We start from the raw sequence: 23,924 nt of genomic DNA, 5'->3' as shown, positions 1-23,924 counted from the left end.
ACAAGCTATCTAAGGATGGTACTATAGAACGCTACCTCAAGGTAGGCCTAGTGGCGCCATCTCTTGGTCAGGCCGGAAACTTATCAATCCACCCTCGTATATATATTTCGGTTTTGTTTTGATTTCTCTAGAATCAAACCAAAAGGCCTATGACAAAAACACCGAACGCGTCCTCGGGTTGCGGAAAGAGGGTTCCTGTACCAAGGGTTTCTGCTGAATATGGTTACAAAAATAAATAGGCAGTCGCCGACAGTTGTCCGTGGGTGGTCCAGGAGGAATTAACCTCCAAGCGGAGGTGTGAAAACCGTGCCGAAAGCTGAATGGCACCTGCATTAGGTGTCTAGAACGGTCACTCTGGAATACCGGGAGACATCTCAGAGTACGCAGCCTTATCCTTGCATGCGGGGCTCTACAAGGACGGACGAACCCCTTTCCCTAGCTTCTCGTGGGGACAACACCAAACATAGTTGTAGTAAGTGCGGTTCAAAACAACAGAACGCGCAGGGCTGTCGGCAATGGGTCGGCCAACAATGCCGACCAATCTAGAGCTGGGAAATGGATTCATTGCGATGGATCGGCGGGATCTTGCGACCTATGGGTGGACGGAGCGACTGAATCACGACTTGCAAGAGTGCTACGATGCGAGTGTGGCCCCCGAACGGGGTTACATGGCACGGCTGCATGCTCTGTGGTGCGAGAAACACCCGGAGCTATCGCACTTTTCGCAGCAACGTCTGCGAAAACATGCTGAACAACTCCGTAAAAGGGGCTATGTAAGCGGAACGCCTACTCTACCACAGCTGGAACAAGCCGGCAACAGAGAAAGAGAGGCGACACTAAGACCAACCGCGGGCAGGCATCCAATAGATAAAGATCGAAAGTACATGGTCACTCATGTATTTTACATGGACGATCTTAAGATATATGCTAAAAACAGAGAGCAACTGCATGTAACGCTGGGGATTGTCGAACGATATACTAAGGAAATTGGAATGGAATTTGGGTTAGACAAATGCGCCAAGGTTTATTTGAAGCGAGAAAAACTTAATGGCATCCCTGAAGATCCTGAGCTCCTTGATAAAAGCGACATACGACAACTTTGCGCTGCAGAGACTTATACATACCTGGGTGTGCCACATAGCCGCATTCAGGATGTGACATCTATACAGGTTACTCTTCGAAGCAGATAAAAACGTATGATCCGACAGATGTGGTCTTCCGAACTGTCGGCAAAGAACAAAGTATCTGCAACGAACATCCTTGCCGTCCTGGTACTACTCTATTCATTTGGAGTAGTTCCATGGACGAAGAACGAGCTCAGATCTCTTGATATCGGGACAAGAAAGGTTATGCACATGAACAAAAGCATGCATCTTAAGTCTTCCGTTCCGCGACTGTACATCTCACGCCGTCAAGGGGGTCGCGGAATATTGAGTCTTGAATCTCTTCACGACAGGATTATTCTGGGTACAGCACATAGAGTTACAAATGGAAGAGACTCTCTTCTTAAAACAGTCAGGAATCACGAAGAAGTGGGCAAAGGAGCGTTTCTGTACAAAGCAGCGGAGGAGGCTGCTAAAACACTCGGACTTGACTTCAGTATTAGGGGTGAGCAAAATGCATCAAATCTTATCTATCTCGAGTACTCACTCCTGAAAGCTCGGATTAAGAAAGCACAAGAGAAAAACTTTCGTGAATAGCTCCTCGATAAGAGGATGCACGGTATCTTCCACAGAAATTTGAATAATCAGTCAATGTCTTGTGAGCTAACGTTTGCTTTCCTTAAATCGCCCGAATTGAAGTCTGGTACGGAGGGTTTCATTTTTGCATGCCAAGACGGTGTCATTTCCAAATTAACATACCGTCGCCACATTTTGAGCGAAGACATTCCCGATGATATCTGCAGGGCGTGCCATGCACACCCCGAGCATTTAGTTCACATACTATCTAGTTGTCCAACTCACGCGGGAACGACCTACATTCAAAGGCACAATGCGGCACTAAGAGTGCTTTATTACCATCTCTGTCACTTCTACGACATTAACCTTAATATCGCTCCTCTAAATGCTCCTGGGGAAATTGAGTCAATTCTCGAGAATGGAAAGTGCCGCCTTTACTGGAACTTTATATTCTCGACAATTGTTTCTGTGGCTCACTCGAGGCCTAACATGCTTTTTCTTGACTTCGAGAAGCAAACCATGTTCGTTATCGAATTTTCGGCACCGGCTGAAAAAAACATCATAACCAAGGAGAATGAAAAGAAAGAGAGGTATAGAGACCTTATAAGGGAGTTGCTACAATTGTACCCGGAATATTCTGTAAACTGATCGTCCTTATCATCGGCACTCTTGGAGGTGCCAAGCTTTCAATTGCTAATAGCCTAAAAATAATCCCTGCGCGTCAACAATATGCTAGAACACTTGCAGGAAAAATGCAGGAGGCGGTTGTCCTTGGGTGGCTCCGTGTTCTTAGGGTGCACGAGGCTTTTGCTGGATCGTCGTATTGATTCCTTTACAGACTGTAATCACCTATCTCACGGTCGTGAGACGTGGTTGTGGCTGCAATTTACCGCGATTTCGCTGGAAGCGGGTGCAATTTTCCAGATTAGCACCCGCTTTCGGCGAAATCCTGCGGTTGTCCTTATAACAAATTTTTAATTATATATATATATATATTGTAACTAACGGTTTTTAGGCCACTGTTATCTATGTGAGCGAATAATACTCGCATATAAAATCGCGAGTATCGAATAAAATCAATGTCTAAACTGGCCGTACTTATTTTCTATTTTTCTCTTTATGAAAATTGCAAACTTGTCCTATCGTATCTATACTCTAAAATAAACGCATTTAAAATGAGGCAATTGCCTTTAAGGTTCAATGGCCTGGCTTCTGTTTGGAGTTTATGCTGTTACCTAAGCCTAAATCTTTGGCACATTAGCCTTTACGGATAACACTCAAAAGATGTGAAAATATAACGACACTTAGGGGTCTTGCAGACGTCCTGCGCTTTGTTGCACGCTTTCCAATAAATGTCGCCTGGGTGAAATACGCTCTTCTCACCGCAGGTGCTCGCCTACCTTTGTCGCAAGGGACAGCATTAGGGATTCAGGCAGAAATAAATAACACGTTCAAATCTGGATATTTCCAATCTTAAGAACAGTTCACTTCTCGAGAGACAAACTTTTATTATAGGACTATTTCCGAGATTCTAACAGAAGAAAATATTTTCTTACTTAGTTTGGAATTTATCCACTTTCTTAGCCAGTTGCGAAGAGGTATACTCCCGTCTGCCCATATTTTTCTCAAGAGGGCACTTTAAGCCTAATGCAATTTTTATACTTTAAAATATCGACGCTTCTTCGTCTTAGGACATTTTAAGAAAATTCACGATGCCCAAAAATGATAAAGTCCAGAAGGACAATTGAAATACTGGGCATTTTACACAGACGGAATACTTGGAAAAAGAATCTCTTGGGACCGGATTTACACGGTATACGTGCTTCAGCTCCAGGGATCTCTCTTGAACGAAGCCTTGTGGACTTAGGTTTTTCAGGCCTAAGAACTCAAGAAATCTTCCAAGTTTCTATTGAGGATAAGGTATGTAGGGTTGCCTATGTGGAGGCTTATCTAATGTAACCCGCTGGTTATAACTGCCCCTCTTTTAGAGTTTGACGCAGATGACAGTTTTAAAAAATAGAAATAATAATAACAAAAGAAACAGTGTGTGAAATGATGCAATTAACGCCTAAAATATAGACAAAGCGAAATATTTAGATTATCCTACTCCTATTTAACGCAAGACGAACGAGTAATAAACAAAATAACTAAGAATCAGAAAACGAAATTAAAATTAAATTACGATATTTACAGTTTTGTAGTCTCTTCACGCGGCTTCTCGGTCGATGAAGCCTGTCTTCTCGGAGAACTCTAAACCTCCTTTGTGATACCTGTTGTTTCGGTCTGGATTCTGTGCGGGGTTTGGATACTCTCTCGTCCATGCAGGTGTGATCGGCCATTGCTGATACGGTGACCATCCCTGATACTGCGTCCAACTGTCTCGTGTGTCCTTAAGTGTAAATCTTTGCTGTATCTCCGGGATGCTCTCTTGGCCGATCATTTTCCGTTCTAATGCCGCTCTTCTCTTTTGCTCCATCTTCTGTATTTGGGATTCTTGGAGAAAGTTCACGTTTTCTATTGAGCGTATCGTTGGTCTAGTCGGGGCTGACTTTTCCTTTTCTTCATTGGCCTCTCCGTCTTTCAAGGATGTGACCTCTCTTGCCGGACCTCAAGTCCTTATGATTTAAGATGTCATTAACAAGGGCTTCGTGCCTGCTTTACCTAGGCTCATAAATTCCCCTGCGGGGTTTAGCGTTATCTCGTTTCTTTCCTGCTGGTCGTAGTGGATCTATGTCACTCACACTCATGTTCGCTACTCGCCTGGCCCTCTTATTCTTCCCTACCGCCTTGTCGACTTTGTACTTCCATGATTTCTTACTCCTTCATCTCTCTAATAAGGTCTTCTTCCTCTTCATTGTCCATGTTACATTGTAGTGCCACATGGCAATGGGTATCAAAGATGTCGTACTGGGTCTCTCGGTCTGGCATTTTCGGTGTATCGACCTATTCGACCTATCCCTTTGCTTTCCCATTTTCGTATAGCTTTCGAGGTCCTTCATTTTCCTCAGATTTTCCATCCCCACCATCTAATTTCTCTCGGCAGTGTCTTCTGAGGTCCTTTGCATGGTATTGGCCCCTCTCTCGATTTTGCTCCTCGTTCCAAAGTACGTATACATTGTTAGCGACTTTCTTGCGCACTGTATACGGCCCTTCATACAACGCGGGAATTGCCGCCCTAACTTGTTGCCTTTTTCACGGGATATAGTTTAGCATATTCTTCGTGAGTGGTCCGAAGAAATCTATAGATATGAGGTCCAATGGGAATCGTGATAGGACAGACTCTAATAGTGCCTGTGAAGCTTGTGTAGATACTTTATTCCTCGGACACGAGTCACAGGAGCTGATTATATTTCTTGCTAGTTTTGTTAATCTTGGACTATAAAATGTTTCTTTTATCAGCTTATAGGTTTTCTTAGTTCCTGGGTGGCCATAGGCTATATGGCATTCTTTTAATAGTAGTTATACTAATTCTACAGGTACGTAAATTCGATATTCTTTGCCGTTGAAGTGATATAAAATATCATTTATTATTTTGTATCTTTCATTTATTTTGTCGATGTTAATGTTTTGTTTAATTTTTTGAATTTTTTAATCTTCTTCTTGATGTTGTGAGATTGTCTGAATTTTTCTTGTTATTTTCGGCGTCCGTTCATAGCAAAGTGCATTGATAACAACTCGTGTTTCATCCCTGTTCTTTTGATAACTTTCTTCATCATGCAATCTACTCAATACATCGGCTATTACATTTTGTTTTTCGGGCAGGTGCTTGATCTTGATTTTGTAGTCCTGAATGGCCAAAATCCATCTTGTAAGGGGGGCGTTGACGAATTTTTCATGATTTTAAGAACGTTAATGCTAGGTGATCGGTGCGGTTAATTATTTCAGCTTCATGTAAATACGTGCGAAATTTTTGTATAGCCCATACAATCACAAGCAGTTCTTTCTCCGTAGTGAAGTATGTTAATTCTGGACCTCTTAAAGTTCTGCTGGCTAGTGTTATGATTTATTTCTCCTCTTTTTGATTTAATTGATAAAGGACAGTGCTGAGTGCGTAGTTGCTTGCGTCAATCTCCAGATATAATCCTTTTCTCGAATCCGGAAAATAGAGAATTATTTCCGTGCCGAAAAGTTCTTTAATTCTTTCGAGGCTTCTTTGTTCTTCCTAACTCCAGTTCCATGCGGCTCTCTTCCTAATCAATTTTAGCAGAGGAACGATTTCTTCAGCATGTTTATCGCTGAATTTCGAGGAGAAATTAATTAGCCCTAAATATCCACGTAGTTGTTTCATATTCTTCGGTGGTCGAAAATTGTGAATACAGCTGATTTTCTCCGGATCTGGTTTTATTCTTTTGATTGTTAATATAAATCCAAGAAATTGCATTTCTTTTTAGAAGAAATGTGACTTCTCGAAATTTAATGTTAGATTATATTCAGCTAATGTATTCTGAGGGTTTGTGTTCGGGGCTCTACCCCTCCATTCTCGATTTTCTGATGTGTTGTTATTTGAGCTGCCTATTTTATCAAATTCTTCTAGTAATTCGATTAATTGCTCGCATCTCTCAATTACACGGCTGATAATTGCGTACTTAATCTCGTCTCCGTAGTGCCTCGCTAATTTTTTTATAATTCCCTTTTGTTCTGGGACAGGAATTAATTTGTTAGCACTAGCAAACATTTTTGTCGCGTATTCAGCTCTGGAACGATCTCGATGTTGTTGATAAGACACGAATTCTAATTTCTTTTTTACTTCATGCTGAGTCTGTTCTTACCAGTACGTTTGCTGAAATTTGGAAATGTATGACTTTAAATCAGAGACTTTGTCTTTGATTATGAGCCACCAATCGCTCGGCGGTCCTGATAGCGACTTTTGTATTAGGTATTCGGCGTCGCAGGCTCTTGGACGTACTACATTCCAATACTGCCTGAGCTGTCGAATGTATTTCATGGGGCTGCCTTCTCCGTTGTATTCTAGGAGAACGTATTTAATGTTCGGTTTTGTAATTGTAGTAACTTCCGGTGTTATTTTGTCTATATTTTCAGAAACGCGCTCTGTCACTCTTGCGTGTGCCGTTTCGAGTCGATTTATCTGAGCTTGCATTCGGTTTTCTCGTTCTTCGAGACTTTGTGTCACGTTTACCGTAGCTTTGATTGAACGTCCGATGCTGTTTTTTAAACCGTTTATTCTGTTTTGTAAAATCTGATTCCTCTCCTCCATTTGTTGTTCATGGTATCTTCTGTCATCCTCCAGAATTATTCTTGCTCTCTGCTCAAGCTCTTTTAGTCGCTTATTTATCGCCGTTCATAGTTGTTCCGATCCGGCTTCTGGTATGATTTGAGGTAGAAGTAGGCTGTCATCTAGATGTTCCATAGATATATTTTTTACCGTTGCTTCACGTTCATGAGGATTACTTTCTTCTTCTGTCGCTGCCTTTCGCCCTGTCCGCGATGTTCGTTGTGTTGTTTTCACCATTCTGTGAAAGCAGTTTTACAAATTTAATTTCTAAATGTTTGTCAAAAAAAAATCTATCTTTTGTCCACGTTTTTGTCATGGAATGTTTTCGACAAAATTCGAAAGTTAAGGTCTCACTTATGAAAATGATTCGTCGTTTCCACGTTCTTAATGCCGTGTATCGTCCATAGAATGCAAATCGCGATTCACTCTATAAAGTAAGTTTTTGATTGATTTCGTTTGTAACCGTATAATTATCACGGAAAAATATTTTTGTATCAGTCGCTACCGTTTTTTGATCCTCACATACGTATAATTGATCTCCACGCTTACTTGATCTCCACACACGAATACTTGCTTAATTATTTTAATAAAAGAGGGTTAGCCTTTGCGGATAACAATCAAAAGGTGTGAAAACATAACAAAAATTAGGGGCCTTGCTGACGTCCTGCGCTTTGTCGAAAGCTTTGTAATAAATGTCGCCTGGGTGAATTACGCTCTTCTCACCGCAGGTGCTCACCTACCTGTGTCGCAAGGGACAGCATTATGGATTGAGGCAGAAACAAATAACACGTTAAAATCTGGATAATTCCAGTCTTAAGAAGAGTTCTCTTCTCGAGAAACAAACTTTTATTATATGGCTATATCCGAGATTCTAACACAAGAAAATATTTTCTTACTCAGTATGGAATGTAGCCCCTTTCTTAGCCAGTTGCGAAGAGGTATACTCCCGTCTACCCATAGGAAGCTAAGGATTCCAAAGTCAGTAGAGTATTTCAAAAACTTACTAATTCAAACGGGGTTGACAGGTATACTGTGCCCCACCCTTCAGTTAGGTAAGTGAAATTTTGACTTAAAGAATATTTTTCTTAAGAAGGCGCTTTAAGCCAAATACAATTTTTATACTTCAAAATATCGACGCTTTTTTGCGTGACCCACGTAACCCCCAGGCTGTGGTCAATAATATAGGCAACCGTGAAGACACATACTTTGATCCTGTTTTGCGGGCTCGTTAGATGGCTCTGTAGTACTTTCCCCCGCTACACGTCGCTCAGGGGCTAAAGTTTGATCTATCTCTCGTACTCCTTCGTTGTTTTCGGAACGTCAGCACATGTGAAACCTAACCCATTAAGAACTGTTTGAGAGCTGATATCTAATTTGTTGTCATCATTTTCGACCTGTTGATTATCGTTGCAGTACACAACTGAACACTAAAAGTGGGAGCGGTATCTTCTGTATTATTACCATAAAAAAAGAGCAATATTTTAAAAAAGATACCTGTCAATAAGAAAATTGATGTCGAAAATGATTACAAAATTTAAATGAAAACTGGTTTCAAACATACTTTCATCATCTTTCGTTTTTCCTTAGAACATGTTTTTATGAAAAAAGCAATATAAAAACAAGCAGAAATATATAAATGATTATTCCGGTAATTATTTATATATTTTTATTTGTTTTTCTATTGGTTTTTTTCAATTTATTAGGTTTTTTAATTACATTATCTACAAATCATCTAAATATAACCACAAGCATCTATTATCTTATCTTAAAAACCTGCGGGCTCGTTTGATGGCACCACCGTCGATTATCGGTCTGCACTACTGAAACATTGAGTGACCACAGCCTGGCAACCCCCCAAACTGACGAATCTGTGCCGATTTTCTCTACTTATGGGCCAATCCCCACCCGAGGAGCCTCGCTGCTCCACTAAAGTGTTTTTATGGGAGGCTACGAGTCTGCGCTCTTTCATTGCCCTGCTAATATGCAATACTTTGCCTGTCTCTGCGACACGGTATGTAGGGTTGCCTATGTGGAGGCCTATCTGATGTAACCCGCTGGTTACAATATGTATATAGATTTTTTAAATCCTTTTAAATGTCTTGAAATATTTTCGAATTCAGTTTAAATTTTGTTTAATCACATAAAATATTCAATAATAATTCGTAGTATTTCTAAAATCTGAAATCTTAGCACATATATTGTAATAAGCGTAGCAATATTTCTTACAGAATATATGACAAAAATTTGCAGACACCCCAGAACAGCTGTCGGTTATATTTCAGATTTTTTTTTAATACTTCCAGATGGGTTAGCCGAGAGGCTTTAGGTGTTAGGAATTAAGAATGCGAAACTTATAGGGTTCCGTAACCCGCAACCAAAAAAATGTCCATATCGTGCGACTATAAATAGAGTTGTAAGTGTGTAATCATAGTAAATAATTGTGCACTTAAACATGTAAAAAAATATTAGAGTATAAGAGTAATAATATAATGTATGCAATGTAATAATGTATAGTAATAATATAATGTATGTATTATAGATTTTATAAAACTATTTTACGTTTTTCGCAACCTACCTTTCAACAGAGACGACGTCACCTCGGCCTTCAAATTTTATAGAACTTTGTAACACATTTCGTTCAACGCAATGTAAAACAAAGACGATTTTAAATTTTGTTAAACTACCCATTGTATCATCTAGTATGGGAGTAGTTCTATACAATTTAATGGATATTTTGGTTCCGTGTAATTCTTCACGTAGAATCCATGAATCTAGTTATTTTTTGTGTAAATTTGATAATAATAATAATAATAATAATAATAATAATAATAATAATAATAGAGAGCCAGAGAGCCTCGGTGGTTCAGTTGGTTAGACACTCGGACTTCAACTCAGAGGTCCGGGGTTCGATGCCTGATCCAGTACCTCTGGAAATTTTTCAATGTACCTTTACAGAGGTTTTGGTGGTTCGGAACCCACCTTAAGCTGTAGGTCGCCCCATCGTGTACTTGACTGCAACCCAGTCCGTCAATGATGGGGTAAAAACCAGGCTTTGTCCAATATGTCTGGGCAGACCGCTCTCATCAGATCACTTGATTGCATTATAAAAATGCGTCCGTGACTGATGATATATACCGGGACAGCCCCGTGCAAAAATGATCAAATAAAAAAATCCAACTCAAATCAAAAATGCCTTCGACATGTTGGGCAGTATAAGCCTGTGACAACATTTCAAGACTGAAATGTTTTTATAATAATTACTATGTTTTGAATGCATTCTACTATAAGGCTCCTTTAACTCTCTCAGCCTAGACTGGGTTAATTTTACCCGGACGATATTTTCGGTTCCCTATATCTTTAGAATGAGGCAATGAGAAGTCCCAATGAGTATGCGTAAAAATATTGTGGAGGGCATACTATTTCATCATTCGACTAGTGCCAGGCCGGCCCTGACTGCCGAAGGTGACACATCGAAAGTTTTTGTGCGGATCTAAACTACCGAGTCTAGGCTCAACGTGTGAAAATCGATTTCAGAACAAAATCCAACACAAGGTAAATAACACTGTATATTATTATACAATAAAGAAAATAATACTAAGATATATTTTATTCTACTTTTCAATTCAATGTGAGAAAATAATGGATGTTTATTCTGATTTTTTGAACATTGGCAAGCGCGTGACGTGATCACTCGATCGTCGAGAAGCGCAAGTCGTTGCAGCGCCTACAGGACCTCAGGAGGAAATGGAGGATACTTTTCGCGATAAAAATAAAGGGATTGGCAGGTGTAAATTGATATTAGTTTTGTCAATGGCGTTAGACAAGCCTTTACTTGCAACTCGTTTGACGCTTCCAACTCTTTTATCTTTTTTGAGGGATATGACTCATGAGTTATTATTTGCAAACGAATATACTTGAAAAGCCAAAGCGTTGTGAATCTTGTCCGTCCAGTCTCGACAGAAAAACGAAACTTTTCTGCACGTCTTGTAAAAAGCCAATATGCCGAGAACACAGATCTAAGAAATGATTATCTTGTTAAACCTGCTATTCTTATGTTCCTTTATGAATAAATGGTGTGAATTTGAATATATATGGTTGATTTATATGATTACGTAGCACTATGTATACAGACATTAGGATGAAAAAGATAATACACAAGAAACCATTTATATTATAAATATCTAAATATGGCAATTTTCGTTGAACCGGAAAAACATGTTTTTTTTAAGAAAACAAAAAACTGCTTTTAATGTCTGAAATTGCAACTCTCGCGCCCCACATTTATTGTAATTAAAAATACTTTCTTCATTCTACAAGCTGTTAAACAAAAAAATGCGAAAAAATGTTTTTACTGAAAAGTTCTTTTATTTTCCTGAAAATATCGGTGCCATGTGTTGAATTAATCTTATTTATTTTAGACTAGTAATTTTCTTGAGACTCTTAGTTACACTATAAAAAAATTGATCCCGATACCTTAATTTAATCCAGAAATACTGGACTTTAAACTTAGCTCGGGTACATAATGCCCAGTCTAGGCTAAGCGAAAAATATCGGAATTCTAGGCTAAGAGGGTTAAAGAGGCTAAAAGTGGCTTCAGCTCCATATCGGATCCATATAGGACCCATGGAACTTTGACAACGTTTCAATATTTTATCACAAAATGCAAATTCGTTTTCAATTTTGCAGCTGAACGTCCAGATAACTATTCGTAGTTCGAAAGGTCCTCTAATACCAAAAGGAAAGATTCACATCGGCAATTTAAGTACCATGATTCCATTAATTCCAGAGAAAAGTTGCCGAGCAGAAAGTTAGAATGGAAATCGGGCGAATTCTTGCTCGAAATACAATTTCTCATTGTGTATAATGCAGTGGTAAGAGTGCAAAGTGTAGTCAGCGCCGTTGGACATAGCACAATATCATAGTAATACGAGCTGCTCGTTGCATTTACAATTTAAAGCAGGTTTCGATTAAAACTATGAACAACCGAGGAAGGATTAGGGCATGGTTGTAGCCACGATATGAATAGAAGATGAGACCGAAGTACAGTATTCTTTGCGCCGCACATTTCAATTCGATGGAACCACGTTCGGCGGATATTGCAACGTATCCCCGGCGACCGTCGAGAGCCCTGGGCTTGCAAAGGAAATTGTAATTTGAAAAGAATAATGGCTACGCTTCTGTAATTACATTTTTCAAACTATTACGACATTCAAGAATTCTGAATATACAGGATCTACTGAGTAAGGTAATGTATATACTAGACGCGAAGGGTGATTTTTTAACGCAAGAAAAAATCGCTTTAAGTTCAGTCAAAAAGTTAGGCATAGTACAAGGCAGTGGTGTTTTATTTCTTGAGGCTTTCTGCATTAATTCTTGTACAAATTGCAATATATTAATTTTCAATGGCTGTGGTGAATTCCAAAGTGAAAGCGATACCTTTTGAGGCGAATAAAATGGATACTTTTTGTCAAGAAAAAGGTCTGCCTTTCCGTATTGACGATCCCATTACATTAAATGTCCCGACACTTAATCGGGGTTCTATTTGACACATCACTATGAGAAAGCCGAAAATTTAAACATATTGCAACTAAATTGTTTACATCAATGGTTATGTTTCACTCCACTTTCAGCTCGAACCAATCGCAGCAACAGTTCTCGGAAGGACATAAATTCGGTGTCCATAATTTCAAGTCTCAGTGTAATTTAAAACATTTTCGGTGCGAAAAAAATACATTTTTTCTACACGAAACGGCCAAAATTTCGAATTTGTTTATCTAGTTGTCTTGACAAAAATGGTAATTGTTATGTTTTAGGAAATTTTATTAAGCTTATATTTTGTATACATTTTGCTTTAAAAAATTAATAATCGAATCAAAATTTAAAGCTCTAGACTTATTTGAACGAAAAAACTTATTTTTCTCTCACGCTGTAGGTTAGGGGCCGTTTACATATTACGTAACGCAATTTTCAACTAATTTTGAACACCCCCCCTTCCCGGTTGTAACGTAACGTAACTAACTTTACTCCCCCCCCCCCGGTAACATAACAAATTTTGATTTTGGTATTTTACAGCATTTCAAACAGTGTGCATCCTAATATCACTAACAGAATATTTAAATATTACTGGCAGATGTTTTCTACATTAATAATTTCCAACTCAGAATTATTAGTTTATAAAATATTTATTTATTATGGCACAAGAAACAAAATAAAAAAGGGACGTACAAAATAAAATTTATCTGACGTCAATATTTGTTTGACATATGTCAGACGGCTGCGTCTATGTTCACAGAAAAAATTTTCTTCATAAATTAAAAAATCCTCGCGGTATTCTATTTTAAATATTCTCACTTTATTTCACTAATTTTAAACCCAAAAATCACTCACCTAAACTTACTGAATACATAGTGTGCACTTTGCTTAGTTTATACCAAATAATGTTTGTTTGTTTACAATTTTTGAAGTCTACACCTGGGTCGATAGAAAACTAAAGATTTTTTCAACAAAAGTAAATCACTGAAGTGGTAATATAAATTTTATTCTTTTTTCAGATAAATTTCATTTTTTGTCAGATAAATTTTATCTTTCGTTAGATAAACGTGCTGCAACGTTTTTATCTTATTGAAAGATAAAATTTATTCCTGGGGTATACTGTGATAAAATCATAAAATCGACGTTACGTAACGCAGTTGATGACCCCCCCCCCATGCAACACTTCGTAACAAATTGCCCTCCGCCTCCCCCTGGCGCGTTACGTAATATGTGAACGGCCTCTTAACAAAAATAAGATGCACCTGCGAAACCCTTATTTAAGGTTGCTTATTTCCAACCTCTGCGTGGAATAAATTTAATCACTATAATAATCTTTTGTTCCAACCGGTTGGAACAAAGTTTGAAACCTTAACTGACTTTAACTTCTGTCGCAATGAAAGAAAAAAAATGTAAAATTATGCTGATGATTTCCAATGATTCTATAGAAATTGACTTTTATCATAAGCACAGGAAAATAAACATGTTTATAATATTATATTATACGTTATAATTTAAGATTATATTATTATTAAGTATTATAAATTTATATATATTTTATTATATTAAATATAAGAAAACATTAAAATGTTCACTAATTTCCAATGTTTTTTTTAAGTTATCAAATGATTTTATCCTGTGTTTATGTTATTCAAAATTTAGATATCTTTGATGATATTTAACAAAAAAATTTAAACTTTGAATGAATGCGATTACCAATCCAAAATCAACTAATTTTAAATTAAAGAAAATGGGCGGTCCGCGTCTATATGCTAAATTGTAAGTGACGGTGGTGTGGGTATCAAGTCATCTTTGTGGGTCCTTAATATTGTATTTGAGAATAATTGGGAATTACTTAGTTTATGGTTGACAAAGAAAAACCATTAGATATATAATTCGATTAGGGTCGGGCGGAAGACCTCGGCAATTGGTATTGATTACAAGCCCCGGCCTATTCTGAGCGAGACCAATATGCGTGCTCCTTATTCGCGCGTGCGTTAATCGCTAAATACTCCAATTAACCTACGTTTAGAGCGTATTAAATTGAAGCAATATTCCCTGTGCACACTCTCACTTCCCTGCACCCTTCTTGTAGCCCTTGAAACTCTGCAACCCATCAATTTCACTTCGAGTTCGTAAATATAACATTCTACATAGATGATTACACACCGAAACATTTGCTGTCCAGCGGCACATAATCGACTGTTATTCGTTTCGATCAGCCGTAAATCATGCTAATTAATGACACTGGCCTAAATAATCTGAACGACATTGCCAACTCGCTCTCGCCTCATTTGCATAATAATGATTTCGAGTGCGCATCCACCAATTCTTGTTAATTGTCACCGAATACCCACGCGATTTCCGGTATATTAACAGGCTAGTTTATGAACACGCATGATTAGCTTGTCGCGTGATTGTAAAATGTGTGATCTGCCAAAAATAATTCACAGCAATGAATGTAGTCGTATAAGGCTGAACTCGCTTTAAATATGAATTCACACAGAATAATATAAGTTTAATATTCTACTTCTGAAAACTGTTTAGTTACATTTATGTAGACAATTTTTATAGACTATGGTCAGGAATTATATTATACATTTTTTCAAATTAAAATTTACTCTATTTCTAGCTAAGGCATTCTATTTTACAATCAGAATGATGAAAATGAAAGGATTATAGAGGTAAAGAATTCCCAAGCAGCTGAAAATTTATGTACTCGTAGATTGTACGTAGAAATACTCGTGAGGATACGCGGGCAAATCCACGTTCACGAAAAAAAAGTAGTTTCATTTGTGTTTCAAGTGATTTTAAAGTGGGCAAAGTCGGACTTTTCGCATAGAAAAATAAGATACAACAAGTTGATATGGTAAACATACCTGATATTATGGTTAGATGTTAATAAGTAAAGGGATTTTTTGTTTCTGGTACAAAATACTCTAAATCTAGGAAAGTTGTTACACTATGGTTTTTGTGGGTGTTTGTTTGTGTAGATTACTTGAGAATACCGCCCTATTTTCACGTGAATTTTTATGTGAGTTTTCACATATCTTTTTCACTTTTCTAAATGAAAAAATTAATTTTTTGGAGAGAGGCTACAAAATTCTGTTTCGTGATCGGTTTCTTATGAGAATTTGATTATTTTCTGACATATAATTTAAGGTAAAGGTACAAAATAAATTCCATGAAAAATAAATTTAAACTTTTAAATTTTCTATAGCGATTTAGCATATTAGTTAAATGTTACGAATGTGTTTTTAAATACTATGGTAGCAATCACTTAAAAGACACAACTTGACTAATGCATGATTGAAACTATGAATGTACTCACTGAAAGTTCAAAGCTGGAACCTGACAGCTGAATGGTTTGTTGCGCATGATCTACATATGACATACTTGTTCGTGGAGTGTGCTTCTGTTAATTCGAGGCATTAGTCAAATTAATCACCGTACGTATATACGTGTGTTGATACAAGAACGTAATTCATCCGTCACTGGAAATTGGATTCATCTTACAACTATGCCTAACAACCTCATTCACCAGTTGAAGCAACCTACTCCTCCCGGTTCCCTTTCAAATATCGCTATCGAGCATATACACAAGTACCAGCGGAACTTGAAATTCAAGCTCAAGAGAGCTTGAACTTCTATCTCCTTTTGTGTAGAACAAATGGGTCGGATACCACAGCAATGTGTAGAAAAGTTGAAAGATGTGAAAAATTCTCGTCATGTTATTGATTGTATATTCCGATATATTGAATGCTGTGACTAAATTGAGGGTAATGAATAGAAAAATTCGTTTTATGAGAGAAAAGAGGTTGCGGCAGAGATGAGCCCAACTGAGTTTTGCGTCCTCTTGAAGCTTCGGAAATTTATCTATCAGATTGAAACAGTGTTGGCGGTAAGCCAACCTCCAAAGCATCAACGACGACGTAAAGTCGATAGCGCGTACCACTTTTTCCGGGAGAAATTACGCAACAATATTCCTCAGCACTTCCATTAAGCTCGAAAGCCTCGTTTATGCTTGTCTTTCGATACTCAGCTGTCAGGAAAATTGAAACCCGTTTCCGACCATTATTTCTATTTTATTTTCTCTCTACTGGAGTTAAGTAATAGTGAGGCAACCAGTCGTGGACAAGCTTTAAGCGATGAAAGTATATGTATGTAAAAGACTTCAAATACGAGACAGCTGAAGGTACATAAATTTAAACCTATAGTCAGAAATAAGTAATGCTCTTGCGTTATCGACACCTGCAACGAAGAGTGTTGTAACCTATAAAATTACTGTTTAAATAGTTAGATGGAATTGCATGATGAAAATCCTAACTGTTTTTCTAGAGACTGTTAATAATATTTTATTTAAAAAGATTGTCCTTTATCGCCCGAATTCGTTCTGTAGTGAATACAACATTGCACGGTAAGCCTCAATCAACATCAACCAAAAGTTTTTACTTAACGCAAGTTCTTTGCAGGGTTGAAATGTCTGATGTTGCGTGAATATTGCAAGTGAGAAGTTAAAAAAATCGGAAAAACCCTTTTTTATCCAAATCTTGATTTTTCCAAATGTTTTTTTTTTCTAATAAAAAATTCTTTTTATATTTACGATTTAATACATAAAATAAATAGTATAAAAGTTCCTTTTAATTTCGTTGTCCAAAGAAAAGTGAGTCTTCTATGAAGGGTTTTGGAGCCCTATATGCAATACAAAAGCATATATAAAAAACTCAGTTTTGAATTGACACAAAAGTTTATAGAAACTTTTGTACAAATTTACTTTTATGCAGAGCAACATACACCTGATTAAAAACTTTTATGAGGAAAAAGATCTTTTTGAAATAAAAGTTTGCATTTTTCAAAACAGGTCTTAATCTTTTTTAATATTTCTCCCTCATAATATTCAGACAACCTCAGAGAATCAAATCTTGAACAAACCTAGCATTGAGTAAAAATTATAAGTTGAAGTTGGTTGGCGCAAGGCAAGGGTTCGATTCCCCATAGCGGAGATATAATATCGGATATTTATATCTTGTTCTAAGCTAAGTCGTGCTAATTGGCGGAAATTGAATGAAGAGGAAGGTTTATATCTCAATCGTCAATCTTATGGAGTACAAAAAGAGATTTATCTCGTATGCGGTGTAGTCCATACAACGAACCAAGATAAAGTGCAAAGTGGCTACTCTTCTTCAATAATTAAAGAAGATGAGCGAATAGCAAGCAATGAAGGAATTTGCCTAATTAATTTTTCTACTCAATTAACATAAAAATATATAATTTTATAAGGGAGATAAATGTAGCAATTATCTGTGCAATTATCTGTGTATAGAAATAGTAATTGTATATTTATATAAGAATCTGAAATGTTATATTTCGTATAAATAACGAACAGTCTACTATACGCGGAGTTTTTTGTAAGCCTAATCCATTTCCAGCTCGTCTAGGGTTAGTATTGCTAAAAAGTGCGTAATACAAGACAGTGCTATTGATAATTGAGGGCCGGGATTCAAGAACCGAGCGAACGCTCGAAACGGGAAAAACTACTGTCCACGTGAAGAAAGTGAAGATGGAAAACTTAGTTTCGAATTTTTAATTTTCAAAGATTTATTTTAATAGAAAATTTAATTGCGCATCTTTTTTTTCATGAAAAAACTTGTAGCTTCTTTATTTTTCGAAATAAATAGAAAAATGATTTTTTCATCTAACCAAAATTTAATTTCTACTTTGACTACAACTCGTGCTCAGTCACTGAATTTTGAGAATTCCGTGATCAAATTTACAGGAATTACGCTTTGCACTGTTCTAAGAGCAACTGTGAAGGTTAGAAGTGGAAATATTTACATTGAAAAAAGTTAATAATTTTTTTCCGTCACGTCATAAAAATTGGACATTGATACTTTCCAGCGCTTAAGGAATCGAGCGAATTTTGAGCTAGAAAGAAATTCCAGCGACAAAGTTGTTCAGTAAGGAATAAAGAAGTTTATTGGAAAATATTACTTCGATTAATTGAACATTTTCAAAACTATGATTGTTTTGCTTCGAGTGCGGTCGGTGTTCGCGCGTAGCCAAGAGCGTCTCCCGCGTCTCCGCTCGGATAATCGAATTTGATCGACGGCTCCTTGAAAGTACACAATGCAAATTAAATAAGTAGTAGAAATAATGTAAATTTCATTACGAAATTCCCAAAATTGAGTGACTGAGCACGAGTTGAAGTCAAAATAAAAATTAAATTTTGGTTTAGCGAAAAAATTGTTTTTTCTATTTATTTCGAAAACTACAAAAGCCACAACTTTTTTCATGAGGAAAAAAGGATGCGCAATTAAATTCCCTATTAAAATCTATTTTTAAAAATTAAAATTTGAAACAATATTCTCCAGCTCCACTTTCTTCACGTGGACAATAGTTTTACCCGTTTCGAACCTTCGCCCGGTTCTTGTATCCCGGCCCTCAATTATCAGCTTGAGTTATTATGAAATAAGATATTATTATTTATTATTATTTATTATTAATTATTATTACTATTATTATTATATTATTATCATTACTCGAAGTAATTTTCATACAAAATATCTTGATTTTCTGACAATTTATAATAATTCGAATTATTTTTAAAACTTGAATTTGTAATAACACTACAGAAGACATACAGTAAGGACGTTTACTATGTGGTCATAGGGAATATAATTATATAAACTCTAGCATACAATGCAACCCGTCTTGCATTTGTGTAATGCAAAAAAGTACTATATAGACGATTTCAATTCGGTTTCCAAACCTCCCGCGCTCGAGATCTTGCGCTGATTGGTTAAAGGCTTCGAGACTCAGAAGACGTGCGCAAAATATGCGTATAACCAAATTATGAAAAAAGGTTATGTTCCCCAGGATTCACCGCGAATTTCAAATAAATAATTCGTTACGAATTAAAAACAATGTAACACAATATAAGAATGTGTTCACAAAAATTCGCGAGACGTGGTTTCTTTGGGAAATTTTTCTCAAATCTTTGTTTGCGAAATCTTTTTTATTCGCTGAAATCAATGAATTATTTGAAATCTATAATTAGTAAAAAAATCTTCTAAAATGTTTTGAAACGTTTTCAAATCTTTCGAATGTTTTTAAATCTTTGAAACCTGGTGAACTGTAACCTTTTCAAAATCTTTGAAACCCTTTACATCTTTTAAAAGTTTGAAAATAGTTGTGAAATTGATATGAAATATTTAAAATCTGATAAACACGCCTTTATAAAATGTACAAAATCCTTTATATATTTTTAAAACTTTGAAACATTTTGAAATATTTATTAATGTTTGGTAATATGGTGTATACTCAAAAACCGAGTGCTTGAAACTCTTGAAAATTCCGTTATATGGCCATGGCTCATTCTAATAGACCTTTTTATTCTAAACGTCGGCAGTGCACACGTGCCGCAATTTTACGCCATTTCAGTATTTTTCGAACAGTTTTATGTCAAAATGTTTGGAAAATATTGTTAATAAAAACAACAACAAATAATTAATTTGTAAATAACAGAGATTTTTAAGGTCGAATATTTTTAAGTCCATTTAAAAAAAAAACGGAGAAAAAAGTGCAAAGAGTGCAGCGACCAAGGCCATTATTTGCATCTGTTGGTACCTGTCATCTTCTAAAAAATGCTTAAAAATTCGGCGAAACTCACAGAAGATGATGTTCCGGGTGCCAAATTAGTGCACGAATCAGTAGAAGAGCACAGTATTAAGCAGTTGAAACGATGTGCTAACTGTAGAAAACCACCATTAAAAGGAAAAGAACGTGATTTAGTAGAAAGGTTAGTTGAGGTTTTGTATAACAGGTATAAATATTTTCTTTTATACAAGATTTGCAGTTCAGAACTTTGTTTGAGTAAATATTTAATATTCATACAAATATAAAATAACACAATATTATATTTTCTACTTCTCTTTTTCAAGTTTAGACAATAAAAAGCCTTTTGTTAGTGATTTCCTGGTATAAGGAATGTACTAACAAATGTTCCTTCTTTCATATAAACTGGTTATAAATACATAAATATAATAGTTTTGCGTTTTCAAGTGAAAGTATCAAATAGATTTTATTTTTATCAAAAAATTTAGGAGATTCGAAACTCCGATAACAATGCTTCATTTAATATGTAAGCAAATGTTAGCGAACAAAGAATATATTAATATCTGCCAAACACAAACTCAACTAATCTTTCTACTGAATCACGTTTTTTTCCTTTTAAATATCATTTCCTATATTTTATTCATCGTTTAAGCTGTTTAACACCGCGCTCTTCCACCGATTTGTGCACTAATGTTGATCCTGGAACATCATCTTCCGTGATTTTTTACGGATTAACATTTTTTTTTTGAAGACGACAGATGTCAACAAATGTAAATAATGGGCTTGCTCGCCACACTTTTTGCACTTTTTTCGCAGTTTTTTCTGAATATATTAAAAATTTCGTTGTCTCTAAAATCTGATTTATTTACACATTTATATCACAAAATATCGTCAAATATCACAAAAAATGTATACTTTAACATTTTATAGTAGCGCCCGACCGAAAAGAATCTTTGAGTATATACTAGACATTCTTTAGGTCAAAGAATCTCAAAGAAATTCTCCGCAGGCACTCAGGTAGATATTTTTAAAGGTCCAGGAAGCTTGTTTAAATGGTCTGAAGGCTTTAAAATATCCTTTCCGAAATTGAAATAAGAATACGATCATAAATAACGAGCAGAGATGCTATCTCAATAGAGTAGCCGACACTCAAGGGTCCTTTGTTAAGCATTCGGATTAAAATTTAGAAGTAGATTTTTTTTAATTTTATAGTTAACAGCCTAAAACTTAATAATTCGGAATCTATGGGTTTCGATGACTTAAGATATCTAACTTTTTTTTTAATGCTTAAAATTGGAATTATTAGAAAGTTTCTCGTAAATGGAATGAGATACGCCAAAAAAGATAACATTTTTGAATTCAACTAGAAAATTGTATATCAGTATATAAGCTATAATTATAAATAAGTATAATGATAAAATTCATGAATTAAAAAAATGTGTTAATAATTTGAAGAGAAATTTAAAAAGGGAGAGCGGATTAGCCACGACCAATTACTGTAAATAACTCTGCCCGCCCGGTACGCGACGAATGCAAAGGAACATTATATTACTGTCGCACCACTCTTAAAACGACCACTAAAAGGATCTTGAAAAGGACCCAAATCTCTCAAACTATTTCCGAGACTATTTTGTTTCAAATCGACTTTGTTTATAGGCTCAAATGGGCCAAGCTATTTTACTAAAAAAAAACTCAAACATTTCTTTTGGTAGGGCGGATACGAAATTTTCAAGGTCGCTGAGCACCCAGCTTATAAGAATAATTCCCCGCTTCTTACCTCTCATCATTTGAATCTCAGATTCATCGTTGCAATTATTATAATCATACGGATTACAATTTTCGTTGCAGTTAGTTAAAAGCGTTTGAATACCATATTTCATTTAATAAGTAAAACAACAGATTTTATCACCAAGTAATTACGTACAACCTGAAGATATTCACATTATTTAATTAATTAAAATCGAAGTACAAAACGATTTTGACACTTGCCAAACCTGGGCCAAATCCTGGGGAACATAACCTTTTTTTCAGAATTGGGTTATACGTATATTTTGCGCAAGTCTTCTGAGTCTCGAAGCTTTTGACCAATCGGCGCAAGACCTCGAGCGCGGGAGATTTGGAAACCAAATTAAAATCGCCTATATAGTACTTCCTTGCATTACACGTACACGTCCTTACCGTATAATGTATATTTGTATGAATATTTCCTCCAAGTCTAAGCAGTATACTTAAACTTTTCTCTTATTGTTTAAGAAAACTATGAAACTTTGTATCTTTTATAATAAAATTTTTTAAAAATGAATTCAAATTTAGAGCGTGTAGACTTTGTTTGTAATAACAAATGTTTGTAGACTGGGTGCCAACAATTTTTTCAAAAAATTTTGTTTAAATATTGTAATTAAAATTATTAACAATTTTCCTTTTTAGATGAGAAAAATGGTTTCTCAACATTAATTGGCAATGCTGTGAAGACTGTGGAAACTATTTAAAATCCTGCAACGTACGCATTATTGTCGAGTTCGGAATTTGTCAAACTTTTTATTAGCACCTCTCCTATTCAAAACGTAGAAACGATGGACTTCACAAATATTAAAAGATGTTGTCATATTCAGGCTCGATATGAAAGAAAAAAGTGTTTTTAAAATCGATGTCTAACGGCAAAGTTAAGCAACGCGAATAGCTATTATATTTGCAGTTTAAGGTTCTTTTTATGCGCCTTACAAATTTTTAAAACTATTTTCTTCAACTAAATTATTTTTTACAAACGGCGATGGTGTTAACGACTAAAAAAATTTATCAAAGCTATTAAATTCTCATACAGGAAGTATGAAGGATTTGTGAAAACTTAGAAAAGTATGCGTTAAGGAGTAGTTTATAAGGAAGTATTAACAATGATTTAAAAAATCAGTGTGCTGAAGAAACGCAATATTCGGAGAAGATACTGCATCTAATAGTAGATGTTATTAAACTTCTTGCAACACATGGTGATATTAGCTTTTAGGGGAAGCGATAGCATCGTAGGATCGGAATATATTGAAAATTATTTAGTTATTATTGAACTGCTTGCAGAATGCGATCTACTTTTGAAACAGCATTTTGAAACTTTTGCATGTAAACGGAAAGGAAACGTATCTTAATAATGGCATAACATTTTCACTGGGTTATTAAATTTAATATATGATCAATTACTTTGATGAAATTGTTTCTGCAGTGCAAGAAAGTAAAGTTTATTCAGAAATCGTAGACTCAACGTCCGGCACAGCTCACACGGAACAGCTTAATTTCATTTTTTAATATATTTTTCCAAATGGAAAACCTGCCGAACGGTTTATTAAATTTATTGAAATTCGTAATCAAACCGCGGAAGAAATGCAATGTGCAATCTTTAAAATACTCGCGGCGTTATAAATAGATCTTACAGGCTCACGGTGGGCTTGATATACTTTTAACCCGAAAGTCGTCCGATATGTTATTTTATATATTAAATTAAATTATAATTTAATTATATTAAATTAAAATCTCTTGTCGCGGGCTTTTCAAATAAATCAAATTTGTAATATTGATTACCTATATTTTGCGTTCGAACCTTTCATAAGGTTCTTGTTGAACAAATAAAATTTTGGTGTTTGAATTATTAGTGCTTTTAACACTCTTTTCCATATAATTGACACGATATGCGTAAAATTGGTAAAGACAACGATTGCTTGTGCACAATTTGCGAGAGAAAGATTGCCTATGTCCTAATTTAGACATGGTCCTGTACACATCAGTGATCCCAGATCTGAAACGAGATGCGGTCAAATACTATGACAGGGCTATGTCCGTGTGAATATAGTAGGAGACCCTGTAAATGACTGAGTTGCTCGCGC

This window comes from Belonocnema kinseyi, chromosome 1, assembly GCF_010883055.1.
Source record: "Belonocnema kinseyi isolate 2016_QV_RU_SX_M_011 chromosome 1, B_treatae_v1, whole genome shotgun sequence".
Lineage (NCBI taxonomy): Eukaryota > Metazoa > Arthropoda > Insecta > Hymenoptera > Cynipidae > Belonocnema > Belonocnema kinseyi.
This window is presented reverse-complemented; position numbering follows the sequence as displayed.